The sequence below is a fragment of the Macaca thibetana genome, chromosome 2, assembly GCF_024542745.1.
Source record: "Macaca thibetana thibetana isolate TM-01 chromosome 2, ASM2454274v1, whole genome shotgun sequence".
In the NCBI taxonomy this organism is placed as follows: domain Eukaryota; kingdom Metazoa; phylum Chordata; class Mammalia; order Primates; family Cercopithecidae; genus Macaca; species Macaca thibetana.
The window spans coordinates 161,477,375-161,484,053 of record NC_065579.1 but is presented as its reverse complement, the minus strand read 5'-3'; positions in this window follow the sequence as shown (position 1 = coordinate 161,484,053).

Genomic DNA, 6,679 nt, shown 5'->3' with positions numbered 1-6,679 from the left:
AGACAGAGTTTTGCTCTGTCACCCAGGCTGGAGTGCAGTGGTATAACCTCGGCTCACTGCAACCTCTGCCTCTCAGGCTCAAGAAATTCTCATGCCTCAGCCTCCCAAGTAGTTGGGATTACGGGTGTGCACCACCATACCTGGCTAATTTTTTGCATTTACAGTAGAGAAAGGGGTTTCACCATGTCAGCCAGGCTGGTCTCCTACTCCTGGCCTCAAATTGATCTGCCCACCTCAGGCTCCCAAAGTGCTGGGATTAAAGGAGTGAGCCACCATGCCCAACCCTTATAATATTGTTATTTAAATTTCTTCTTTTTACCTTCACAGCTCTTAACTTTTAAATTCTTTATATTTTTTATCCCTTCCTAATATTTATTGGAATATTCTCCAATCTAATTATCCTGCTCACTATTTTGTTCTTCAAGTTAATATTATTCAACTATTAAACACATCCATTGAGAAATTTACTTCAACAATAATATAATTCATATCCAATATGTTCAACTGGTACTTTTTAGAAGCTTCCTGTTTCATATTTGCCATATATTCCCTTATCTCTGATGATATTTTCTGTTTTTATTTTAAATTCTTTGTCCGCCAAGTCCATTCATTCTGATTACCTCTAGAATGAATTATCTTTTTCTTATTTTTTCTTCTATTGCTTGTGGGTTCATAATGTGAGCTTGTGAGATTATACTATTATGTTAAAATCAGCTATCTTTTAAAAAAAAATCAGCTATCTTGGTAAATAACAGATACCTAGAGAGAGGAGTGAAAGGTCAGGTTCTGACTTATACTAGTCTAGGCAGGAGAGAGATGTATCACAGCATTCTGGGCTCAACCACTCGTGCGCCCACCACCCATGAGATCCTGCCTATGAGGTAATCACCTAGTACTACTACACCAGGCATTGTTCCTTTCTAGAGAGTAATCACAAAACATTGTTTGAATCTGATTGTCCAGCCCCTAGAGGAAGATGGGGAAGGAGGTTGGAGGGAATGTTCAAGGACATTGCTGCACTCAACTCCAGCTAAATCTGATGTTCACACAGTTGAATCACCAATTCATTGCATTCCTCTCCAGAGGCCCCATATTTTATTATAGGTGGCTGAGACAGCAGCTTTGATTACAACCTCCTTCCACAGGAATAATTCTAGTTTTGCCATGTCCTATTAATATGACTAGAGAAGGTCTGCCCCACTTTTCTCAAAAATCTCCAGAGAAATCACCTGTATTTAGAGCAGAACCTGGAATACATCTTTCCTACAAGTATACAATCTCACAATAAGTGCAGGTGAGAAACTTCTCATTTTTAAATGTTTTTATCTTTAATCTATGTGCAGAAAACAGTTCACGTAGCAGGCCTGTGGCTGCTACCCTTAGAAAGATTTGTTTACAAGATTGGCACTGGGCTGACATTTGAGAACTTGACTGGTAAACAGTTTCCTGTATGAATAGAAAACGATCTATTCATGATAAGTGGCTCACTGTATCTAAACTATTTGTACAAACAATGTGGTACATCACGATGCTGTTTTCCTTCTGCAAATCTGAACTTTCAGTGACTATAGTCAGTCACACAGGCACTAGATGCCTATATGATCAGCACTCGATAAAAACCCTGGACTCCTAGGCTCAGGTGAGCTTTCCTTGTAGACAACATTTCACACATGTTGTTAAAACTCATAGCTGGCAGAATTAATTGCATCCTGTGCAACTTAGGGGACGATTAGAAGCTTGCGCCTGGCTTCCTCCAAACTTCGAGTGCCTTTTCCCTTTGCCAGGCTTGCTTTGTATTCTTTTGTTGTGGTAAATTATAGGCATAAGTACAACTATATGCTGAGTCCTGTGCATCCTTGTTCACCTCATTTGGGAGCTAGTCTTGGGAACACCTGACACGCTCTACCTATGAATAAGTTAAAAATTTGAATATGTGCCAATATATCTGCCTGTGAATGTTGCCTCATCCCCTCAGGGTGTTAGAGAACATTCCATTCACTTCCAATAAGGCAACAAGATATAAACTAGATGTGTACTACAAACTAAACTTGCCCACTAAAATAACCTTGCTTAATACACAACAAGAATTAAAATGTTAATGAATTAATCAGTCAGAACAGCAAAATCCATACTATTTTCCAACAATAAAAAAACCCTCTGAGCTTGTTACTGATATAAAAACGCAACTTGAATATGGTAGTGTTCCAAATTATTCTAATAGCACTTGTACGGCACAGAGCCAAAGCCAAATTATGAAAGAAAAAAATTAAGACCACTTAAAGCAATCATTTCTCTCTCTATTGACAAAAACAACCTTGACAGAAGTGAACCTTTACTCCTTCTCCAGAATCCAAATCATTCTATGAACTCACCTCCTACATATGAGTACTGTCTGATGGTTAATCTCCAGATCTCTTTAGAGAAATCTGTCAGTGCAGTAGGCACAACCTTAAAACAAAGTTCAAACGACGTCTCTGAAAAAGAAAAAAATTCTCTAAACTTAGATAGATTCTCTAAAGATACATTAATCAGATATTTTTAAAAACTCAATGCTTTCATGAGCTCCAAAGACTAAGATCATGGAAAATGCATCTCTATTGGTTCTTGAATGATGGTAAAATAATAAATCTCAAGAATAATAATTTATACTCTAATTAAGAAATTAAGTCTGGGCGTGGTGGCTCATGCCTGTAATCCCAGCACTTTGGGAGGCTAAGGCAAGATGATTTCTTGAGGCTAGGAGTTCAAAACCAACCTGGGCAACATAGTGAGACTCTGTCTCTCAAAAAAACAAAAACAAAAACAAAAACAAACTTTGTACAATTAGCCAAGGGTGGTTGAGTGCCTGTCCTCCCAGCTACTTAGGAGGCTGAGGCAGGAAGATCACTTGAGCCCAGGAGGTTGAGACTATAGTGAGCCATGATTGTGCCCACTCCAGCATGGGCAACAGAGTGAGACCTTGTCTCTAAAACAAAAGAAGAAATTAGGTGACCAAATCAAACTTGTGCCACAAATTTGTGTCAATGTGTCAGATAATATCTAAAGTAAAATTTTAAAATGAACGTTGCACAGAAAACCTGAGAAAAAATATAATTAAATGTATTTTAAATTTAAATCATTCATTCAGATAGTAGTTATTACAATTTAAGTAATTTATGTGGAAGGTTCTCCCATATCATCCTCCTTCAAATAAAGCCTCTTTCATCTTCCTTTGTCCCAGTATTTTCTTCCTAATACAAGAGTTTGAGATCCCAATTTGAAAGTAACCAGGTCTTTCTCATAGTTTATCAGTACTCAGATAAATTCCTGGCATAGCAGGCACTCAATAAATGTTCATTATTGTTGTTAAGACAAGGGGAAAAGTCAGGGTAAGAAAGGTCTAGCGGAAATCAGACACTGAGACCTAATCCATTCCCTCTCTCTAGTTCTAGAAGTAAGTTTTGCTAGAGTCCCTGCTCTTGCTTCTGTCAGGACATTCAAACCATGTTTAACTTAGGATGCGAGTTCTCTGATATCCCCAATGTCCTCTCCCTATCTAGGCCTACAAAACTTACCTTCTTCATGTCTTAGATGGATTCCATAAGCTTGAAACCTATAGGACCTGGACATAAATTGGGATCACTCTGGACGCAATGGCCATTCGCTATAGAGGCAGACATCGCAGTAAGAACAATTGAGAGGATCCTGTCCTACCTATCTTCCTTCTATTCTCAGCTGAGCATGACAGGGTATAACTACGACATTTAGGGCAGATGAATTTTAGCAATAAAAGCTGATTGTAGGGATGATGTATAACACCTGTCAAAGTAATATTAAATTTTTAAAACCTTGTTAACTTTGTGGTAAACTACCTCCTTCGTATCAAAACGGAAGGCACTGTTTCTCAGAAGGTTGGCCACAAATACATCCTAAGTCATACTGGGAATAAGCCATGTGATTATCTGGGGTAAGCATTCCAGGGAGAAGTACAAGGACAGAGAGGCAGGTGTGTGTATACGGCTTGCTTGAAAAACAGCAAGGAAGCCAGTGTGGCTGGAATGTAGATGAAGTCAGACAAGAGTGGAAGAAGAAAACGAAAGATCATGGAGAGCTTTTTAGGTTAGTGCAAGGACTTTTTCTATGAGTGAGACAGGAGGCTCTTGGAGGTTTAGCTTATATTTTAAGAGGATCATGGTTGCTGCCATTCAAATGGGGAAAGTACTCTTGTCCCCCTGGCAGGGCATGTGACAGGGAGTGGCTCGCTTCTTCAGGGCCCCACTGCTCAAACCTCTAGGGGGGCATACAGACGGGCAGGTTGTGGGGCTCCGACCCCACGGCAGCATCTGGGGTGGATGTTTACAGCTCCTGAAGCCCCAGTGGGCATGTGCTACTGTGTGCTCTTTTAGTTTTGTCATCTATAGGCGGCTTGTGTTAACCAGCTAACTAGACTCTCTACCTTGTCACAAGGACAGAGAGCTTTCGATATCCTGAGTTCTTGCCTTGGTGTACTGGAAGAATCGGATCACACATGGGCTTGGAGAATGAGTGCATGGTTTTGAGTGGAAGTAGCTCACAGCAGAAAGGGGAGCCAGAAGGGAGATGGTTTTCCCCAGGAGTTCAGCCACTCAGCAGCCCTCTAACCACCCCTGCCAAACTCTGCATCATTCTGCTGGTCAATGGCCTGCTGGTGGGCAGCCTGCTCCCCTCGACGTCCTCTTGACATCCAGCAGCTTGTCTTCTTCCACCAACGTGTTCCTCTCAAGGTCCAGCCACTTGTACATCTGCCTGCTAGGTGTCGGGGGTTTTTATAGGCACAGGATGGGGGCGTAACAGACCAGGGTGGTTTTCGGAAATGCAACATTTGGGCACAAAGCCAGAAGTGCCTGTCCTCATCTAGGTCCGTGGGCACAGGCCGGGGGTGGAGCTCTAGCCAGGGACCTGCCCTTCTCCTCCTCACACTTCCCTGCCCCGCTTCCCTATCACCATGTTGCAAATATACTGAAGGGGGCAAAGGGCAAAGGTGGGTAATCAATTTGAAAGCTACTGCAATAATCTAGGTGGGAGATAATGGTGGCTTGTATCAGGGTGGTAGCAGTGGATGTGCTAAAAAGTATCCAATTCAGGATATGTTTTGAAGGTAAAGCCAAGAGGATTGTTAACAACTTGGACTTCGGGTAACAGAAAAAAGGAGTCCAGAATTTCTCCCAAGATTTTCGGCTAGGTCAACTGGAGAAATGAAGGTGCCATTGTCTCTTACAGATTAGGAGACAATTAGAGAATATTAGAAATTCCGTTTTGGACACAGTAAATGGGAGGCGCATATTATTAGACAGCAAGGTTTTCTAATCTACAGTCCTTCTTTTCCCTACTTGGACTAAAACCCTATTCTGAATCTTAGCCCTGACCTAGCCCTGATCTAGCAGGCTAGATCTACACTTATTGGTTAAGCTCCTACTCCACACACAAAAAGACCACCTCCAACCAAGATGCTGCCAACAACAACAGATTCACAGTACTATTGCCAGAACCTAGAAAGTTCTGTCATAACATCCTATCCACCAGATTTCATTCCCTTCAATACTAATTTTGTTTTTATTTTTTTAGGGACAGTCTCGTTTTGTTGCCCAGGCTCAAGCGATCCTCCTGCCTTAGCCTCCCAAAGTGCTGGGATTACAGGTGTGAGCCTCTTTTCCTGGGCTTTGATAATTCCCTGTAGACCAGATAATTTCCATTGCAGCCCTACAATGGGGTTATTATTAACTAATTCCTCCCAATTCTAACCCCTTGTTACTAGTATGTCTCACTGCTATGTATGTTTCATATTTAAACTTCTGCAAATTAGGAAAGAGTTTAATCATGTTGAGGGAAAACACAGTGCATTATTAACTCTAAACCATCCTTCTGAAGTTTCATATGCTTTGTTTATACAGATGTTTTTTAAAAGATGAAGTGAAAGAGAAAAATAGATATATATAAATTGTCAAGTGGTTTTACTAGTCATACTTTCCAGTAGACTGTTTGATCCTTCAAGCTTTGTATGACAAGAAAATTTGTTGCAAAAACTGTCCTGTCAAATAATTCTAAAATGATTTGTCCTATCAAATGAACCCCAAAATGATTTAGAATTCAGAACTATGAATGATTATTAAATGAATACTCTAATGTCTATTAATCCCGGAACACCTCTAAAACCTTTCTAAGAATTGCCAAAACTCTTTTATACTCTTATTTCCAAATCTGGGGCTCCAAGATTTGAAAACAAAATGGCATGTATAAAAGCACTTTCAAAGTATATTACATACACAGTAATAAGAATCCCAAATTTCTGATGTATATAACAGAGTGTTATATACACTTTTATATATGCAGGAGCGAGAATAGCGAACAGAAAAGCACCCCAAACTCTAACGCAAAGATCAATAAAATATTAGCCAGCCAGCAGCACATCAGGCTGCCGTATTGGATGCCTTCAAAGTCGTTGCTTCTTTCTGTTCATTAACTTTTGTATCGTATTTATTCAAGAATTGTCCTGTTTAGTTATTGAACTACCTGGGGAATAGCTCAAGAAACCATGAGTTACCCTTTCTCTGCTATATGCTGCTGAGGTTTTAGAAAAACTAGTTTATTTAATATACGAATATTTTTCAGTTATTCATTTCATCATTATGATACCTGAATCTCCCATTTCAGCACTGATCGG